The following is a 22842-nucleotide window of genomic DNA, read 5'->3' as shown; positions in this document are numbered from 1 at the left end:
AGAATACTAGCCTCCAGTATCACAGTAGGATTGAGAAACATGAGATCTCTATATTTTCACTTATCTGATTTTCTGCATTCCATGCAGTGTGGATCTTGAGCTTCTTCTTTATTTTTTTCTGCATCATCTCTTATGCTGTAAAATAAGAGGGTGGTATTCAGTTACCATTTGTGATACTTTAGGATAACCTATACTAATCTGACCCAGCACCTTTTTCTGTAGCGTTTCTGTTACTTTTTTATCCTGTCTAGGAAAATACATTTTTAGTTTTTTTCCTAGTGTTTTTAGTATAGATATTGATTTTGGGTCTAAGTGGATACTTATGGTGGTCTTCGTTAAGGTTAGTGCTGTTAATCCTTTTCATGATTGAATCCCTGGTTCTGCAGTCCTATGTTAATGTTTAGTACTTTTATTTTCATGCGGACACAACAGTCCTAACCTTATTCCTACACATCCATATCTCCAATTGAATTGGAAGAGGGATGCCCATCAGGTATATCCCTCCTAAATATATATCACATCATTAATATTATTAACATCCTTTGTATGCACGAACATTACTTACCACATGTCATTTTTCACCTAGGTTCTATATTCAATCAACCCCATAAGAACATTGTGCCAGACGTGCCGCCGAGTTTGATTCCTTTTCCTTTTTACTTTTCCTTGTTTTGTTTCCCCTCTTTCCCACTTCCTCTCTTTGGCTTTGACTGTGTTGAGCTGAATTTGTGGGTGAGGGAATTTGGGATCTGGCACCCTCTACACAGTCCTTACTAGTGAAAGGCTTATCATTTGTTCGACACATCGATTAATACATTTGAGCTATTTCAAGATCTTATGGCTTTTTTTAGGAATATCAGACTACGTATATTTTTTGAAGATCAGATAGATCTTGATCCTACGCCCATTAACACATCAGGTCTTGCCCCATTCTTGACTTTTGTACCTTCTCTTGACCAACTGGGCCCCAGAGGTTGCCATTTTTGATCATCTAGTATATAAAAGAAATGAAGGCAGTAATGAGATTCATCCCTAATCTCATCTATAACTTAAACCAGCTAGAATATACTGCGTTGCAAGAGTTAAGGCAAGATAATTCTCTCACTATTAAAGACTGAGACAAGGGCGGAGGCATTTTTAATATGGATACCACTATGTATGTAACCAAAATGCACAAGATGCTGCATAATCCAAAACACTACGAAGAAATTGCTATTTATCCCACAGCACGCATTAAGAAAACCATTTCAGAGATAACATCAAAAGCATTGAGACAAAACCATATATGTGATAAAGAACATCAGTTTTTGAACGTCCCAAACCTAAAAATAGCGGCCTTCTATAGGGTTCCAAAAATTCACAAAAACAGCGAAGACCCATCATACTGACCGATAGTTACTACCATTTGGTCTGTTACTGAACCCTTATCAAAAAACATTGATTCAATACACCACCCATATGTTCCTAAGATCAAATCATATATCCAAGATACATGGCACATTATAAATAAGGTAGAGGGACTTTTATTTAATGCAGTGAGAGAAACAATGGTCACTATGGATATAAAGGCCTTATATAGTAACATTCCTCAGGAAGACGCTATAAATTCATTTTAGATTGTTTAAAGATAATCTTATATGCAAATACATTTGAATTTAATGGTCTACTCTATAAACAGACTAAGGGCATGAGTATGGGGGCATCTTGTGCCCCGACAATAGCCAATATATATGACTACATTTGAATCCAGATTTATCTACAATGAAATTGTTCCCTTCTATGAATCTATCACCCACTGGTCTAGGTATATAGATGATATCTCTTTCATATGGACAGAAAAGCCAGAAGACCTACCTGAGCTTGTGTTGAGGCTTAATCTATGCAATAACAACATGCATTTCACTACAACTATCAGTAATGAACATGTAGAATTTCCAGACATTACCTTCAGACATAACTAACAACACTTAGACGTTGGCTTATTTGTGAAACCCACACACAGAAATACACTGTTACATTTTGCTAGCTATCCCCCTCAGTCTCATAAAACAAGTATTCCATTTGATCAATTCCTGTATCTTCGCAGTAACTGTACCAACCTATCAGACTCTGATCTGCGGGCCATTGAGATGAAAGAGAAGTTCATAGCGAGAGGATACCCAAAAAGATTAATATGTGACTCATACAAATGAGCACTGTATTATGACAGACAGCACTTATTGAGTAACCGTGATCCTAAACAGACATCCAAACTGGTATTCGTCACACGCCACTCCTCAATGAATGAGAAGATACGCCAAATAATCAATTTCCATTGGCATATTTTAATTGCAGAAAGAGAAAGAGAACAGCATATACCTAGACTCCTATTTGCACATAGGAGTAATACAAATCTCAAGGACCACGTTGTTAGATCACGCATGACACAAATAAAGCCTGCCATAGACTACCATAGATGGCAACACTCTGCATGTAGGAAATTTCAAATGTACTTTGTGTAAAGCGTGTGACTTTGCCATTGAAACAGCAAAATGGAATATCAATGAATAAAATGTCAACCTGAAAAGTCTCACGAACTGCAAAACTTTCAATATCATATATTTACTGCTGTGTCCTTGCAAGTTTGGATATGTGGACAAGCTTCACGTACCATGGGTACCACTACCGGAGTGACGGAACTTTAGTTAGGCATACAAACTAAAAAATTTGCTGCACCACTAGTAAAGGATTACATAGATGCATTACATACACCTGATGACATACAATGGATAATTTTAGAAAAAATCCACACAAAGGCAGGTATTTTGAATACAGACATTAGGAAATGTAGAGAGGTTGTTACTTTTCATGCCACCATAGCCCGCAAAAGACGGGTGCAGCTAGCACACCTGTTTCCTGATAGAAATGTGCCATCCACTAGTGTGTCTGAGACATAGCATGATTCTACTTCTGCAAATCCATTCTGCCTGTTATTCTCTCCGGGTAAGTGCATATACACTGGCCAGTAGGAACATGGTGGTGTCCATATATAAGTGGTATACTCTTTTTTACACTAATTCCCTAATATATTCTTTCTTGCTTCAGCTAGAGCATTGGCCTTGCATTTTATTGACTCTCTACAAGAGATTGCTCAACATTTGGAATCACCCATATAAACCAGGTGAACATTCTATGACCCCTTTACAGTACTAAAGGCCAGATGTATGAAGGCCCAGTTTTGCGATTTCCTAATTGCGAATCCTTGTGATTCGCAATTAGGAAATCACAAAAGGGCATGCATGAAAGTGTGTTGAACACTTTCTGCAATTCCTATGCGATCACAAATGATCTACCTCATGAATATTAATGAGGTAGGTCGCAATTTGATAACCCCTATGAATCTCAAAAATCACAGGGATGGTGGCCTGTTGGGGTCAGCAGACCACCATGTCTGTGATTGCTTTTAAACAAAGCAATCTTTTTTTTGTAAAGCAGCCTGTTTTCTTCAAAGGAAAACAGGATGCTTTACACAAACAAAAAAGAAAAGTATTCCTTTCAGTTTTTAAGAGCAGGCAGTGGTTTGTGGGACCACTGCCTGCTCTTAAAAAATGCTTTACAAAAATTCACAAAGAGGAAAGTGTCCCTTGAAGTAGGTGGTAAATGTTTTGCTACCGCATTTTGGTTGCACAACATTCATGCATACTGATGCGATTCGGCATTAGGAAGGGATGCCCTAAACACTCCGCTTCCTAATTCCGAATCGCAAACCCTAATTGGGATTCAGTAATATGTTACCAAATCGCAATTTGCGTTTGATACATGTGAAAACACTTTTTTGAGTTCTCAAATGAGTTGATTCTGTGAATGGTTGATTCATGTAGCCCTAAGTTTCTATAGGTCATGGCCTTGGGGTTACACTGTTACACCTATTTTTTATGGAGAGCCACATACCGTTCTCTGTGATATTCCCAATTACCAGTGAACTGGTGAACAAAAACACACTAGAGTTCTCTCTAGGATTTTGGAGACTTTTGCCTCTCTTTTGTTTTAACTTCTGTAATTCACGGACAAGGTCTTGGGTCTATCTATGGATGAAGATTGTTTTACTATAAATATGGGATATAAGGTGACACACTGAAAATGTGACATGGATTTGAATCTATCGATGAACGTAGATTGTCTAACCACAAATAAGGGAATTAAGGTGGCACACTTGGAACGTGACGCACAAACTAGACCATAGCTGTTACTGAAATATTCTGGAGGGTTTTGAGACCTTAACCTGGATCTCTTTTGCTGCATGTGTTTTCATAGGATTTTTTTCATTATACATGGCCTCCTGAAGAAGGCTGTTTAGCCAACATGCGCGTAGGAGATGGGACCACAAAGCCATGATGGATAAGAAAGATTGATTCATACAGACATAATAGTTTAAAAAAATAACTTAATTTAATAATGATAAAGAACGTTGGAAAACCTATCAAGTGAACAATATTGTCATTGCATGAACAACTGAAGAACATGTCCTCCATGTGAGATCCAAACTTTGAACCATTAACATATTAAAGAAGAAAGAACTTATCAAAGTGAAGGTGTAATTCTGAAATATTGTGTAATGAAAAACATAATGAAGGATGAATGAGGATGCATTAATGAACCAAAGGGTTGTTTCATTATACAGCAATGATAAAACATTATTTATTAATTGAATTATCAATTGTATATAGATTTTTCATCTGGGTTTTGGTATTCAAATTCTGAGGCCCACATCACAAACAGAACTTTTTTAAATATATCGTTGCCTAATCATTCTCTAAATACAATTGCTCTGTTGTCCCTGGCTTAGAAACTCCATCTAGTATCGGGGAACCCCTATATATGTACATTGTCTTCCATTGGTTGCACTACCAGACATAGACGTGCTACTGGACCCCTTAACATGTATATGTGTCCTCAGCATATTCCCATGATGATGTCGGCATTCTTAGAGCCTCCACAGGATGCTCCAGCTTGTGGCGGTGTTAAGTGCTTCCTCAGCGGCTGCTGTGGGAACCAGAAAAGATCACCTTTGCTCCATTGACCTGAAACAAGAGGTGTTGCAGGGACCGTCATCAGCGAATGCGAGCTACAGTAATGTTGCGTCTCCCACACAGGACACAGAAAGATTTGTCTCTCTGTGTGATGGGAACAATTAGGCCTTTTTCCAAAACAAGACAAATTGGAATGAGAAACATCAGTTTGTTTTATTTTTCTTCTGCTCTCACTTAGGCACCATGGCTTTGGATGTGCTTAGTCAGTCAAATCATATGTTGATTCTTTAGTGGACTTGATTTGTTTTCTGTTTTTTACATATTTACACACTGGTTTTATGACAATGTGTTTATGCTTTTTAGCAGGCTTATTTTACCATTAATAATCTTGTCGACCTTCAGATGAGGAATGAGTTTTATGTTTCCTTACCTAGGCCTAAGTAGCAATGTGACCTTTTACCTACATTTGTCGTACCTTGCTCTGTATAGTTTATTATGCATGGGGATTCTTCGCATGGTATCTTAATCGCCTGCACATGATGTACATAACAGGATTATCATACTCTGTACAAAAGCCATCGCTATCTTTATCCTTGGGCAACAGGGGTACTTTGCATAGTCACAATTATTGATTTAGGCAAATCTACATAATCATACCCACAACATATTGATTGTGGTAGAACGCCTGAGGTTACCTTTAGTGTACAAAAGAACAGCACCTTTTTAGTGTACAAAAGAACAGCACCTTCACTAGGTAAGAGGAGGAGGCACTTCTACGCTGACACAGAGGTCCCTGCATGCTGAGGCTTCAACACGCAGCTGTCTGACATCCCTTGCGGGAGTCCAATTCGTTACAAAGACGGGGTCCCTCATTCTCTCCCATCAGATAATGGGGTTGGCTCTTTCCTAGGTTATTCTTGGCTTCGCACCCACATACATGCTAGGTACACTGAGGTACACTTAGGTAGAGCACGCCTAGTAGGAGTACGCTAAGATTACTGTTTTTATAAATGCCTGCATATATTATTCGTTGCTTAGCACCATGTTAGAGATATATCTACTGTATATTACGTTGGTCCTTGCAATCTGTTATATTTGCTTCTGCTTATTAATTGTCACAGTAAACATGTTTTATACTAGAATGGCGCTGGTTCAATAAATGGTTATTGAAAATGTCCAATGTTTATTCTGTGTATCTCTCTGAGACTAAGTGAGCTCGATTGACTTAGCGAAAGTACTGTACTGTTTCAACGATCCCTGAAGGGTCAAGGGTTGTCATGTTCAATGGTTGCCAAAAACTATTTGTTCCTCAGTAGGGTTTGGGGGCTTATAGTGGCACTGTGAGCGAGCTGGTCTCTAGGCTGACATATCCTATGGGGGTGTCCAGAACCAGTCTAGACACAAATCCCTTAGTTTATGTTGACCAACAAACATGTAGTAGACGGGGTGTTTAAGGCATGCAAGGTGTTTTAAATGCCAAGTCAACCTGGCATTAAAACTGCGCATGCAGGCTCTATCCCGAGACATGTTTTAATGGCTACTTGTCGGGAAGGGTGACTAGGAGTGTTAATACTTGAGTACATATCTAGAAAATTGTATCAGTCCCTCTGTGGGTATGTCATTGGATGTGTAAGTAACTATGTCACTAAACGACTGGCTGTCTTACCATCTCTATGGGTCTAAATATGTGCATGTAAGTGGCTGTGTGGATTGCTTACTGGTTGTGTTAGTGAGTGTTGGGATATATAACTGTGTGTGCAACTGACTCTATTACTGCTGGATACATAAGTGCTACTGTCGCTGTTTGACTTGGTGTCTGAGTGGCTCGATGCTTTTGTTAATAGGTATGTGAGTCACAGTATGGGTGGGAGACTGGATGTATTACTGGGTGTATGGATCTGTAACTGTGCGTGTTACTCACTGAAACTTCAAAGTACATGTCTTATCTTCTAAGCAAATAGCACCCTGCCCTGTGGGCTACATACAGCCTTCATCAGGTGTACAGTTTATGTAGAAAAAGGTGAGTTTAAGACTGGGTAAGGGGTTTTAAATGTGAAGTCACCCAAATATTGAAACTGTACACACAGGCTCTGTAGTAGCAGACCTGATGCATGTTTAAATGGATACTTGTCTGGATGGGTGACTAGGAGTATCAGTACTTGACTACATATCTAAATTAGTTTATTTAGCCTCTGTGGGTATGCCCCTGGATGTGTAAGGACCTATGGGGCTCATTATGATGGCGGAAAAATAGCTACTACCGGGCCGGCGGTGGCGATCATTGCACCATCGTCATGAGATTTACCCCCACCACATTATGATGGCAGTGGGTATCGCAGCAGACGGAAAGTCTGTCTGCTACTTTTCCGCCGGTAGCAATAGTCACGATGGTGGCGGAGCGCACAATTATGATGCTGGCAGAAGCCAGCCTTTCCGTGGCGGTTAAACCGCCATTGAAAGGCTGATGGTGAATGTCTTCAGGGGCCCGTTTTGAGTGGAGGTGTGGGTGTATTGTTCTGTTAATACTTTGCATCTACATTTTACTTTGTAAGAAATTACTGAATTAAAAGGCAAACACTTCATAATAACCAATGTGTCAAAACAACTGAACTTTTAACTTTCACAGTGCAACCTTTTTAGTTCCCTTCCCTCAAAACATGTTTAGCTCAGTTTCCATAGTAACAGTGTGTGGAACACTCTCTACTACCAGTGGGTCAAAAGTTCAAAACACCTCTTGTGACCAGTATGCTAGCTTCAATTGAAGTGTAGCAGATGTGGTTGACTGATTGGAATTGCAATCATAACACAATTATCATACCATTTGGTTTTAAATATCAAAAGCCAATGACTGTGGTACTCACTTTATTTTCTTAAAGTCACTGCCTAATTTACTTCCTTGCACATCTCCACCATCAATAAAATATGTTTTTTGTATTTTATACTTGATGTCCCTCATTTCAACTGCCTTTCATCTTTTAAACTCCTCATTCAGCAATAGCCTTCTCCTATGTGATAGTCCAGCTTGTCTCCATAATGGTCAAAGTGTGGATCTGGGTTCATTGTTTTGGGTTTTGAGCCAGAGAGAGTGCAAGAAACAGTGGCATTGACAGGAATCTAGGACTACCTTGTTTAGGCATTACTTGGGTTTACCAGAGAGAGTTAAAGTGGCATCAATTGCTGCCTTTAGCTGAAAGTATTGTGGATTGCCACCATCCAGATGTCATGATTCAGGCAAGCTGGACAGGAAAACTGTCACAGAGGGTGTTGGCAGCATGAGGACCTGCTCAATGGGGTGGCACTGCAGCCTCCATTAAGTCGGTCCTGGTGGAATGGTGGGCACAGGTCTTGGTGCCAGCTCCCTCTGGAATAGTTCTCCTGTCCAGCTTGCCCACAGTCCACTACCCTCTGCTGCCTGTCTACCTGCTGCCCTTTGTTTGTGCCCTTTTCTGCACATTTCTTGCTCTATTTTGCCTTTTCGGCTCTTCATTTTTCTGCCCTTGGTTTTGCCTTTTTCTGCCCTCTTTTTTCCCTTTTCTGCTTGCTTTTCTGCTCTCTGTTTTGCCTTCTTCTGCTCTGTTTTGCTTTTCTGCTAATTTCCTGTCCTCTGTTTTACCTTTTTCTACTTGTTTCTTCCGCTTTCCTACCATTTCCTTTAGACCTGCCTTTTCAAAAGAGATCTTGCATCGCAACACTCAGATAGGGGTGACAGTGCTATGATCTAACAATGCTAATTGATTAAGTAATGATTGATCAATATGGTGGCAATGACCTAGGCACACTTATTGGGGTATGACTGAAAATCCTAATGAAGAATACTTTTGGTAAAATAATGACACTTTTACCTCACACTACCTTGGTGCTCTCGAACATTTTCAAATGGCAGAAGTGGAAATGGTCAAAGTAATTTTGTCGGCAGATAGACAAATCAAGGAAACATGTCAATAAAACTAGTTCTGCATTCTTCAGAGACGACAAAATGAGCTGTATATAACAGAACAATTTACATGTTGATATTGATGGAATATTTAGAAACGTTGGACTTCATTTCACGGAGAAAGACAACAGGGTGTTCCTCATCAGCTTGAAAGAATGCATCCTGTTTTATGTGTAGTTTTCATCTTTCAGAGCCAATCCTTTTTCCAAACACTGGTTTCTACAATTTTTTATTGTTTTTTTGTTTAAATCTCCTTAGGATCCACAGATCCGTTGCAGATTCACAAACGTACAGCAAACACCCAAAATACAACAGCAACACCTATGGATGTGTGAACTGATGCGTGAGTGGTTTTATGAGTGTGTGAATGGGCGTGTGAGTGGGCTGTGTGGATCAGTGAGTAGGTGTGTGAGTGTCTGAGTGGTCTGTGAGTGGGTGCATGAGTATCTGTGTGGGAGTTGGCCTGTGACTGGGCCTGTGAGTATTTGTGTGGGTCTGTGACTAGGTGTGTGAGTATCTGTGTGGATCTGTGGGTGGGTTTGTGAGAATGTGTGTGGGTCTGTGAGAAGGTGTGTGAATATTAGAGTTGGTCTGTGAGTGGGTACATATGTGTGTGAGTAAGTCAGTGAGTAGGTGTGTGAGTGTCTGAGTACATCTATGAGTGGGTGTGTGAGTGTTTGTGTGGGTGTGTGAGTGGGTGTGTGAGTGGGTGGGTGAGTGTGTGAGTGGGTCTGTGAGTGGGGGAATATCTCTATGAATGTGTGTGTAAGTGGATGTGTGAGTTGGTATGTGAGTGTCATTATGGGTCTGTGGGTGCATGTGTGAGTATGTGAGTGGGTGTGCAAGTGGGTCTGTGAGTGGGTGTGTGAGTGTGTGAGTGGGTCTTTGAATATTGAATTAGCTCTATGAATGAGTGTGTGAGTGGTTATGTGAGTGGGTCTATGAGTGGGTGTGTGAGTGTCTGTGTAGGTCTGTGAGTGAGTGTGCGAGTGTTTGTAAGGGTCTGTGTGTGGATGTGTGAGTGGCTGTATGGGTCTGTGAGAGGTCTGTGACTGGGTGTATGAGTGGCTGAGAGGGTATGCAAGAGGGTGTGTGGGTGTCTGAGTGGGTCTGTGGGCAGGTGTGTGATCATCTGTATTGGAGTGAGTCTATGAGTGGCTGTACAAGTATTTGTGTAGGTCTGTGAGTGGGTGTGTATGTGTCTGAGTAAGTCTGTGAGTGGCCGTATGAGTGTGTTAGTGGGTCTGTGAGTGGGTGTGTGAGTGGGTCTGTGAGTGGTATGTGAGTTGGTCGATGAGGTGGTATGTGAATGTCTGAGTGGGTATGTGAGTGGGTATGTGAGTATCTAAGTGGGCCTGTGAGTGGGTGTATAAATGTATGAGGGGTCTGTGAGTGGGTGTATGAGTGTCTGAGTGGTTCCATAAATGGCTGTGTAAGTATCTGAGTGGGTCAGTGAGTGGATATACATTTTTAAATTACAGCCAAATTTGTCGACCCACTGTGATTTTACAAAGGGTCCTCACTGAGCATCACTGCAGATCTGCAAATCCACACACGTGAAAAATATAGTTTTGGGACAATTTCTTGCCAAACATAGGTCCCTCACAGAACCCTATATTGTACCCATGGGTCCAGGGTACCTCTATCCTGGCCCCTTTTACTAGATTTCATATGAATTTTCACTCCCCTGGACCGTTCCCTGATTTCTAAAATGGTGAATGCAACTTTCTACTCAGGTTGTGGCCAGCCAATGATGGCATTGCTAGTGGCATGTGGAGCCACTAATCCACCACGGTGGATTCGCCATGTAGTGGCGTCCCTAGATATGCACATTTATTTTCCCTTTAATAACTCAAAAAATACTGAAGATATTTTCACAAAATGACAAAAAGAGATGTTTCTGAACCAAGATCTAACTTTCTACCAAATGTGGTGTAATGCCGTTCAGCGGTTCCGGCTGTAGTTGTGTCTGATATCTCTATATCTTTGGGTACGCACATTATTTAATGCCCCATTTTCTCAACCCCCATTGGGCGGATCACCCTGAAACGTTCTATGCACAATTAGACACAGGAGGGACCTTTTTATGGAAACATTTCTGAAAGTTTGTCAAATGGTGCTAAGATTATAAGCAAACCAACAAAACACTTTTCTGACCACCAGTACTTATATATACTTTTTTTGTAAAGGCCTGGAGCAATTAATGGCCCTGGGGATCGCAACTCCCAGGGCAGAGTCCTTATGTCCTGGGGTGCACACCAACTCACAGACCCACACAGGCACTCACATACCCAATCATTCACTCATACAGCTACTCAAACACCCACAAACCTACTCACAGACCCATAAAAGCACTCACACACCCACGTACATACCCAAATAACCACTCACACACATGCATACTTACACACCCACTCACATACCCATACAACCACTCACACACCCACTCGCAGGCACTATTCACAAACCCACGTTTAGAGTCACACAGCTACTCAGACACTTACTTGCATACCCATACAGCCATTCACACACCCATACTGTCATATGGCTTATACTTTCCCAAGTAAAACTGCATTTGTTGGACAACATAACCATCAGAACTGTGGGAAACTGATTCCAAGCGCACCATCCAGGTATGTTGGCCGAAGTCCTGATAGCTCACATTGCACTATTTGTACCCCTAACCTTACCGAGTAACAAATAGATGTACAACCTCAGAACATGACAACCCTGACTCCCCAAGGAAATGTTTGTAACAAATCTAGAACCCTTTTGCTTAGTTACTTATGCATATCCAAGGAGATACATTAGAAATACACAGTAAAGCATTTCAGTGTTTATTGAAGAATTGTGATTCTTGAGTATAATAGTTGCACTGGAATAATCAATAGAAAGAAACAGAATAATGTGATTAGCATTATGCGAATGGATAAAAGTTCAACCATTTGACCTATTACCGAGAATATATGCTTGCATACAAGTACAAATATATTGTAGTCCTACCTAGCGCTTCCTAAGCTATCATGTGTTGGGTTAGTAAATCTGCCATATCCCTGAATGGTGACCTAACTGCCCGTTATCTGTGGGTAAGTGTCATCAAGCCACCCGTCTTAGTGTAGAGCAGGACAGCTTCCCTCAAATGAGGTAAACAGGAATCAGCTGAGCTGGAAATCCAATATGGATTGACCTCTTAGCACCAGCAAAATGATCCTCTGTCTATACAAAATCTTGATGTTGTATATATAATAACATAACCCATATTACAATGCCGAAGCCCAAGTCAGGTCGTTATTGTTAATTATATTGTGATAGCTGTGTCGCCGAGTGGACTAATTAAATAACATCTTGCATGATGAACTTAGCCATTGTACAGAATGTTCAAGGTGTCTTGATAGAATGCCTATGAAGTGGTAGTGCAAGCAAAAATGAGTTTGAAGAATATTATCCTTCATGTGCACTAAAAACAATGTGTAAAAAGAGGGTTGAGGCAAAAGGTCTGCACCTGTCACTGTACGTGGCTAACTAGTATTCCTATTAGGGAAGAAACCCAAAGACAAAGACAAGAAAAGTGGAATCAGCACCCATCAATTTAAAATTATTGATAAAAATTCAAGATAACATCAAGTGTCCATGATGATTTGAAGAAATTCGCAAGATCCAAGCATTGTCTTTGTATTCAAAAAAGTGTTTTCTTTATTGATCGGTGGTCATTTAAAATCCAATATTGACAAATTTAATTAACTCATCTAGCCACTTTTTTTGTCTAAAAACAATGTGTGTCACATGTCAGCGTGTTTTGGAAAAGAAGGCAACTTACAAATTTGAGCATCTAAAATGACATTTGTTAACCAGGCCTATTGTGACCATGTCACAATACAATCACTCACATGCTCATACAACCATTCACACAACCAGAAAAGCACTTAAAAACCAATTGACAGACCCATACAGCTAATCACATATGCAGTTGCACTAACAGAACTCCCACACTCAGTGACAGATCCTTACAGCCATTCACATACCCACTCACACCCATACAGACACTCAGACACCCACTCATACATTGATACAGACATTCACAAAACCACTCCGATAACATAAGTGAGACACTTTATCACTCATTAGTAGTATAGGAAGAATAGCAATTTAACTTCTACTGTAGTTTAGTATATATCTTTAAGTCTCAGAAACATTTCCGAAAAGCTTACACTCATTGGATGATATTATCAGCAATGTCATCAGTGGTGTCATTTTGAGATGTCATCTGTGTGATGTCACTGACCAAGTCATGAGTGATACAATAATTGAGGTCATAAGCAGTGTATTGAGGAGGGGTCTAAGTTATAGTTAGCTCAGGCAACTATAACTGCTGAATTTCACTGGTTTTGTATGAGTAAAATCTGCGCTAACTAGAATGGCCCTGTAACCTTTGTTTTTTTCAGTGAATATATATATTTTTATAGAGAGGTGGGTGAGGCTATTGGGTGGACTGGGAAATATTAGGGTTTAGGGTTGGTAAGGGTATTAGAGTGCAAAGGGTTTTTTAGGATTTAGGATAACTAAAGGTATTAGGGTGGAAGAGTATTTTTAGGGTGGGTAAGGGTATTTGGGTGGCAAGGGTATTTTTACGAATTAGGGTGGGTAAGGGTATTTGGACGGTAAGGGTATTTTTAGGATTTAAGGGGAGTGAGGGTATTTGGGAGGCAGGGGTATTTTTAGGTTTAGGGTGGGTAAGGGTATTTGGTTGGTAAGGGTATTGTTAGGGTTTAGGATGGGCAAGAGTATTTTGGTGACAAATGTAATTTTATGGTTTAGGGTTGGTAAAGGTAATTGGGTGGCAAGGGTAATTTTGGGATTTAGGGTAGGTAATGATATTTGGGTGGTAAGGGTATTTTTAGGGTTTGGGGTGTCTGAGTTTAGGGGCTTGGGGTTGATGAGGTGATATATAATATATGACTTTTCCTTCAAAGGTGTGTTTTTGTATATACATGTCTCTCGCTCTGCCCCTCCTTCTTTACCCCTTTCCTTCTGCCACATCGAAACCCTATTACCCATGATCCCGCCACGCTCTCTTACCACTCTCACATGTGCCCCAAATATGCAGTTCTCCTCATGCAGAGTTCTCCATATTTGTGGCAGAAAACTCTGCAATTAAGAGCTAGGATAGCATTGGCAGAGATCTCTACCCACATCTTAGTAAATTGCACTTGTATGTGAAGTAGTACTACAGAAGCAAAAATAATCTAGTGAAAAACTTGTATATGTATCCAATGAAACAAAATATTGTGTTGATGGGTCTATAAATGAACAGATTATTTATCTACCTAAATGTATTTCTTGAAATTTTCTGAATATTTAATACACCACAATGTGAGTCGTAACACCACTAGTCAATCATGCTACAGAATACCCTGATCTCTGAGCTGTGTCCCACCCCATTAACAAAGACAGGCCTGTAGCTAACAGTAAAGGTCTACACGTAAGCCCATTTCTTGGCAATATTGTGCCACACACAACAGGCTACAATAATTTTCAACAGTATTTCTGGGAAGTGCAAATTTGTAGGCCATGTAAAGGAAATGTCTATCCCTAAACAGTCCTAAGGTTAGAAATCGTGCTCAGTAGACACACGTTATTGAAAACCACAGTAGCCAAATGACATGCAAAAGGTGACTGCCAGAAAATGTTGCTGTCATGTGTGCAGTCAGAAAAGTCAGTGTACAAATAAGTGAATCAACCTGTGGCACTCCAAACAGATTGTTTATTGGTGGAGTGCCAAGAGTGCCTGTTGTAGGAGTGCTGTTCTCTGAGGGGGTGGCCGAAGTGTCAAATAGTTACAATTAAAGGCACCTAAGACATAATGACTAGGAAATAACATTGCCTATCCATCATTGACTGTGACATACTTATATACTAGTGCACTCACCTAGTCATCTCAATATCAGGTGTAGGCACCATGAGTGGTTCGCCTGTTGTATGTCTATTATGTACTAGTGGTCTTCTGGGGACATTCAGTGGCCAAGATGTGAAATGCACTCATTATGTTGACATCTGTGGAGATGTCCTGCAAGGGAGCTGTGGGTGAAGTGAGCTCCTTCTCCCAGTCTGACACCATGTAAAGGATCCCATCTGAAAAGAAGCAATATATGACTGCTACTGCTTCCAGGACGTAGCAAACGCAGTGATTCTCCGCCATCTCTCCTCCTCATGAAGTTGTTCCTCAAATTGAAGAATGAGCGAACAAAACACTGACCAACATGTGGAAAAATGTTTTGACAGTGGCTTGCTTTCTTATGTGTCCTGGCTGTTTGTGATTAGAAGATGGTATTTCGGGTTCACCTAATGGAGGGTATAGTAAGTTCATTATTATTAATTCCTCCATACTGTTGTCCTGGCAGCTGTGTTGTATGGAAATATAGCCTTTTAGATATAGGTGTAGTCCACTCAGTCTCAAAATGATTTTTTTCTGCCTTTTTTCAGCCTAAGTGTGATGCTGTGTGATTATTTTCTATGTTTAATGCTGAATGTTTGTGTGGATATTGTGGCATATTTTAAAATATGTTGCTACACCTGTAAATGTGCAGATGTAATTAATGTGCTGTGTTTGGGTTTTTGCATGTATATATTTTTATCGTTCTGTTATGGGTTGGTATATTTACTGCCTGCCTGCTTCCAATTACATGTGATTTCCTTGCAGCGCCAGTAAGGACCCATGTGAGATGTGTGTTTTACTTCAAGTATTGTCTAGATTTGAGCCTGTTTTGTCTGTAAATATTGCTGGAGTACATGTCTAGTTACATTTACTGAATAGCAACACACTTACCCTTTCGAAGGTGTGTTTGTCTGTCACTCTGCCCCTCCTTCTTTACCCCTTTCCTTCTCCCATACCGGTAACCTTATTACCCATGTGACTGTCAATCTCCCTTACCACTCTTACATTTGCTCCAAGGATGTAGTTCGACCCTTGAAGAGTTCTCCACATTTGTGGCAGAAAATCCGGAATTTAAGAGCTAGGCTAGCGTAGGCAGAGAGATCTAACCACACCTCAGTAAATTGCAGCTATATGTGAAGTACTACTTCAGAAGCAACAATGCTCTGGTGAAAAGACCTATACATGATTCCGAAAAAACACAATATTGTGTTGATGATGCTTCAATAAATGAACAGATTACTTACCTACATAAATTCATTTCTCGAACTGTTCTAAACATTTGTAGGCCACAATGGGCACTGTAGCTCTGTCTGATTTTGGTGAGTGCACGAAGGGCCCTGCTGTGAAACAGGTGATCAATATAAAGAATCTGTGAAATATTTTCAGCTTACTGTATATTTTCGAAATAAAACATTGATGATCCGTTTCTCAACCCTTGCTCATCACTCATCCAGTACATTCCACCGACTCTAACTGTTCGCCAGAAATTTCAGGAGCTAAAGATATATGAGCTTGTAAATATTTAAAATCGAATTTGAAAAGCCGACATAGATTAATGTGATGGCAATTTAATCTGCTATGAGCTATATTTTCTACAGAAACCTCTGTTCACTTGATAAAGTATTGTTTTCTTTGTAGTACTGGAAAGGGGTCGAAGCTAACAATGAAGGTGTACAGTATTCTATCAAATACAAATATAAAAACCTATGAGAAAATGTGCAACTTCCAAAATAAATACATCTAATGTTATTATATACAAGTCACATTTCTTTTTGACAGCCCTTTACTTGAGAAACACTTTGGAGGGACAGCCAACTTTACACGTTCCAAACACGAACTATAGCTTTCACAGTGCAGTAATTTTAACAACACACTATAGGTCATTATTGGAAATCAGGGAGGAAGCTATTATTGGCATATAGATATATAGTGGCAGGTCATAAAACATTTTGACTGGAACATTACATGTTCTTAGTAGCTATGGCACTGCTTGGTGCAGACACATTTTCTTACTACCTTATTTCTACAATTAGTGACGTGTGACAAGACTGCTTGTGCATTGCAGTTGTGTTTCATATTGTTTCCTAATTGTTGCAGTATTTGTATTCTTGATTGTTGTGCTGCATCATTCTATTGTGATGTGTTGCACTGTGGTTGATTTGCTATTTTCTGGTTTGACTATTTTGCTATGCCGTGAACTTTTAAGAGTGGTGATATGCTGTTCTGTGTTATGTTCTTGTGTTATAATGTGTTACTTACGTTACAGATGTGAAAAACACATTTACATTTTTAGCCAAAAGAACATCTCTTTAAAGTTCTACATAAATAATTTCCCAATGTTGAAGGAGGTAAAATTCTGCTTCTCTGGTTCCTTAACTATATAAGACAGCAGTCAGCCCAGTACTGTGGGTAAGACCTTTTCTATATGTACCTCTAGTTCTCTCTTTATATGATATGGCACAAGGAAGTTGATAGCACACAAGGATCGCCAGCCTCCCTTACCATGAGAAGTGTTATGATCTTTGTAACCGCGAACTTCCTGCACTTATTTTTTTGCATATTTATATAGCGCGAGCTCGACCCGAAGGTATTGGAGCGCTTTACAGAGCTCCGTATTTACATTACACATTTAGGCAAAGGGAGATTAAGTGATTTGCCCAGAATCACAGGATGTGGACGCGACCTCGAGGCTCGAACTCTGGTTTTCTACACCAGAGGCGGCGGCGCAGCCGACGGGCCATGCATCCTCTCCCACAACTTTTCCCATACTTGTAAATCCATTCAGACAACTGCTATCTGTTTATGACTGAATATTTGTTTCTTGTGACTTCAAAGTGACTTTAACTTTTGGTTCTCATTGGTCTATTGAATCCATGATTTTTTATTGTTCTTGGCAGTTACATTTTGTGTTAATCTATGTCACAGAAAAGCATCCGTTATCAGTGGGTAATTTCCAGGCGCATATTTCTGTGGAGATTTACACACTCATGGGAAAGCTTTACACACTTGTAAATGTGTTATGCCCATCAGGACTCCTTTGGTTCATCATTGTGTATTTGTATATCACTAAGTGACGTAACCTGCAGCCCTGCTCCCCTTCAACTTAAACCCACTTAATTTTTACACATATGCTCCACTTTTGTACTCAAAGGTTTAGGTTTTCTTTAGGCTTCCCCTCTTCCATATCTAGCCGCCGCTTTTGAACTTGTCACCTTAAATAAAAAAATGAATCTCAAATACTTTTACTGTAATGGTTTTCAGTCACCCTTCATGGAATTCTTCTATGCACTGCTGAAAATGAAAGGTTTTTTTCTTCTATTTAATCCTTTGCATCTAATGCCTCATACAGTTTTGCCTGTTCAAGACCATGTCATTTTAAAACCATAAATACTTTGTTGAAGTGGTTGCAGGAAAAAAGGGTCTTTACCCCAACGTGCATTGACAAAGCCAATATTTATTATTATTTGGGACAGATTTAGGGTCTTGTTTTGATACTGGCATGTAATTTGCCATTCCTTCTGGCCAGGCTGGCATAGGCTAGGGCCTTTGCCACCCTGGGAAGGACCGTCCTGCCTGCTTGCACACAAACAATTCCATTCTTCTTAATGTCCTTGCCCACTGTCTGAAATGATGAGAGACATGGCAGTGAAAATAAAATGCAGGTGGTACAAAACATTTTATTTGGAGCAACTGTACTAATAAACACACATTCACACGTATTACTAGAGTGCAATGATCAAATTTGAGTTTATTTCCACAACACTGCACAACTGACAGGAGAAAAACACTTCCTACTACCTCTCAGATTGAATGTTACTGCTACTTTGGACAGGGAAACAACTCTCTTAATAGTCATGAGGGCTCTTCAGTGGGATTGTACCAGAATGCACAAATGAAACCCCTTGCATCCTGTTTTTTTGGTAAATATCTTTTGTTAAAACAAATAGACATGAAGAATTATTGAGGTGTACACCATATATGCAGATACACAGAATATAATATGCTTTTAATTACCATTGCTCAGGAAGATGAGGGGAATCGTGACTCACTCAACACATCACCTCTTTTGAGTTATGGCCTCTTCCCATAGTGCAGTTGCATGTGCAATCCTGTGTGAGTTATCATACATGGATGCGGAGTACTTGAGTAATCCAACAGGATGACAGACAACAATGCAATAATGCAACATTATTACTAGCATTATTTAATGAGGTTTCACATAAAGCTGAGCGTTTAGGCCAATACATAATACATTCCAAAGTCATTCTAACTTTGAAGATACCATTAGATACCCAGGAATAATTCTTGAGGCAAGAGCTAAACAAATGTTGAGAAGCTACTTTTCTTTAATGCTATATTGATGCAGGGCTGATGCAACTCCCTCTAGTTCTGATGATTTTCACCATTCCATCTAATGAAAACCCTAACTAACGACATTGGAGAAATGGGATGAAAACTATGTTCACCACACAAAAAGAGTAAGGGGTAGGAGGAAAATATGTCCCACTTCGACCTCCCCTAAACACACATCAAAGAAGTAGGACTCATAAAAACCAAATCGCTATCCTCTATTGGGTACCGGAGGAGATAACCAGGTGTCTAACACCGCCCTCACACACAGCAAGCTGTGTCATGCTTCATCATAGGGCTGCTAACACACCTCTGTGCTAGCCAATGCTGGAGATGGAGCAATATGGAGGGGGAAGACAGTACAACACATAAAAAGAACACCGAACAGGATCAAATGTGAAAAAAAGTGCAGAAGTAGTGATATAAAACTGGACCTGGGATGTCCTCAATCTGACTTTAATTATGGACTCCCTGCCCAGAATAAAAAGAAGGTCAAAAACTAGACCTGTGGATGGAGGTATGGTAGACTATAATAAATCACCTACCCCTCCACTCTGCAAACAAACATCGACATGTTTCAGCCGATAAAGAATTAATTTAATTATTACCCCGGCTTTCTTCAGGACTTCACAAGAAAAGAAGATCCCATGGGTACTTACCCTACCTCCTTAGTCCAGGAACAGAGGGTAGAAAACCCTTCTCAAGGAATTCTCCCTACAACTGTGTCGGGATGATTTCCGTGGGGAACATGCAATAAAATCCATAAAAACAGGTGTCAAGCGAAATGGTGCTTTGCTATCGTGATAATAATGACAACAGACATACAGACATCCTGGGTAGTGCACCCGATACGATAAGAACAAGCGATCAGAACGTGGGCATTATCACACCGCTATAGACTACATAGAGTTAATTTTGGCCCCTTGGTGCATGTGGAAGTACAATAAATGTCCCACTAGGGGCATTTGCACCATAAACAAAATGTCAGGTAGCTATACCCTATAAAAAAATTAAAGAAATACAGGTATCAATGCTGGGGAGTAAACAAGAACACAACCAAACACTTGGCAGGTCTTACCAAGTTCATTGTAATTCAACTCTCAAACTGGCAGGGGAGTGAGAACAATTTCCTATAGTCAAACTCTGTGAGACAAATTAGGGTAGATAAGAACAAACAACAGCTCGTGAGTCAACATGACAAGTGGTCATGTGGCAATTTATATTGTGAAAGCCGCAATGCTGGAGTCAGAGTTAAAATAGAAACTATTGGCATAAGGGTTAAAGCACTTAATGTCAATTTCAATTTCAAATGGTGAAAAGCTACTTTTCTTTAATGCTATATTGATGCAGGGCGGATGCAACTCCCTCTAGTTCATATGATTTTCACCATTCCATTTAATGAAAACCCTAACTAACGATGTTGGAGAAATGGGATGAAAACTATGTTAACTGTTACAAAAGAATGATCCACTACCTATACCATAGGCATGGATGGATAGAGAGAAAGTTTTGAAAGGATATTGCTTGAGAATCTTAAATCAGCAATAAATAAGAGACTGGAGACACTTGAAGAGGAGGTAAAAATAAAAAAAATAAAAAGACATGTTTGATGGACATAGAATACTATAATTCTGGTAGAATCATAACTTTTGCTTTGAAATATGATAATTTAAGAAAACAGGAAAAACTCAAGAAAAATCAACAGATGCAAGAGAAGATTCTAACAGATGAAGTGTTTGATACTTTTGGAAAGAGCGATGTAATTGAAGGGAGCAAAACTGACACAACAAAAGTGTACTTTTTTGAACAAGTTCCCCCTTTTGAGGCATGGGTTCGCTAAACAACAATCAAAGAGAGGCCACTAATAAGAGAGTGGAAATGGATCAGAGGAAACACAAAAAATGAGATGGCAAAAAGCGACTGAGGTCAGGAGAAGGCCTTAGTTAGAAGGGAGAAAAGGCATCAAAAAGTCAACAACAACTGATGTAGATGAAAAACACAAACTGTTCATAGCTTCTCTGGTAGACAAGTCAATGATTTAGAGATTAAACTGCTGGGATTAGGATTATTTTTTTGTCCCTCAATCAATTTTGACCGTCATCACACCTGCATTAACTGATTCAATTTCAGGCCTAAACTTACATTGATGAAGGAACACAATTGATGGCGAAAAAGATTGGAAAGTCAGGGGTTAGTTCACAATGACAGACCATTGATATACTGTACAATCTGATTCTAGGGAATACTGGTGCCTCAATTGATATAGGAATTTTTATAATAAGAGCGGCACCAGTGACCTCAGACCAAACTGTACTCACATCCCACCACTCCCAAACAATGCAATAAGCACTTTCCAAAATGTGGTGGGGGATCTGAAAAACAGAGACGGAAAAAACAATATAGTGGTAGAGAATACCTTACCTGGTGCCAATGGGGCGTATTGAAAATTCTGAGTGAAGACAAACATTTAGGTATAAAGCCCTCAGACGATAGAGGGAATTAATGTCAAGTCTCCCAGGAGGAGAACTTTTAAACGTAGACTTTGGACGATGAGAGGACTATAAAGCTAAATTCTTACTGCTCTGGCAGAGGTAAAGGCAGCCTAAGCATTTAGTGCCTCCCAGATGAATCTTCAAAGGAGTAAAAAGCTTGAAGGCAAAAAACCTCCAATAATGTTAGAGTGGCTCCATGATGACAAGGCAGAATGAAGAGAACCCATGAGACAGGAGAAGGCAGAGACAAAAAAAGACTGTATTCCGGAAATTGGTAGGAGATACAAAACACCAACAGAAGAACAGGTCTGTGAGAAGCTGGCCTGGTATATGATGTCCACTAGTGTGAGTGGGTACCTTGCACAAGTCCAGACAAACCTCATGGTGATTTAAAAGGTATTAGACAACCTTGGAAGCTCCCTACATGGTAGCAGTAGAGAGCAGTCTTCAAGCTGAGTCCAGAAGGAGTGTAATGCAGCTTGTTTTACCAGAATGCAATCTTAAAGTATAGATTAAGTGAAAAAGAACTACACAAGGTATTTATAAAACTATGTATTTATGATATATTACTCTCTAACATGTTTAGATATCTCCTACCCGGAGATAAACACAATGCACACAATACTTTGCAAAGAAACACAGTAAATAGCACGAAATACACAGTGGACCCCACGGGGGGACCAAACCATATACTAAGTGGTATAAGAACCTCGACTCAGGTCAAGGCAGTGTTGTGAGGATGTAAAAGTGCTGGGGACCCAAGGAACCACCCAAGGTGCGTAGATGGGGACCCTGCGGAGAGCGTGTGCAGTGTGGGAACACAAACGCGTGGTCCGTACAACTCTACGTGTAAGTCGTGGTTGGATTTTCAAAGACCCTGAAGAACCCCCATTGAAGACAAAAGGTTGGACGGCCACCCCACCCACGTTACCAACACCAGGGAAGCTGGGTGCACATGTGTGAAGTGGTGTCAGAAACCGCCGTCGAACCCTATGGAGAACTTCAGGAAAGTGCCGCTGCAGAAGAAGGAGAAAATGTCCGGTGGATTCCGAAGGTGGATTTGAGATGAGAGGTACCTGCAAGCAGAGGGGACAGGGTCTATGTCACTCAGGAGTGACCAGGAGA

This window comes from Triturus cristatus, chromosome 12, assembly GCF_964204655.1.
Source record: "Triturus cristatus chromosome 12, aTriCri1.1, whole genome shotgun sequence".
NCBI lineage: Eukaryota > Metazoa > Chordata > Amphibia > Caudata > Salamandridae > Triturus > Triturus cristatus.
Note: the sequence above shows the minus strand (reverse complement) of the source record.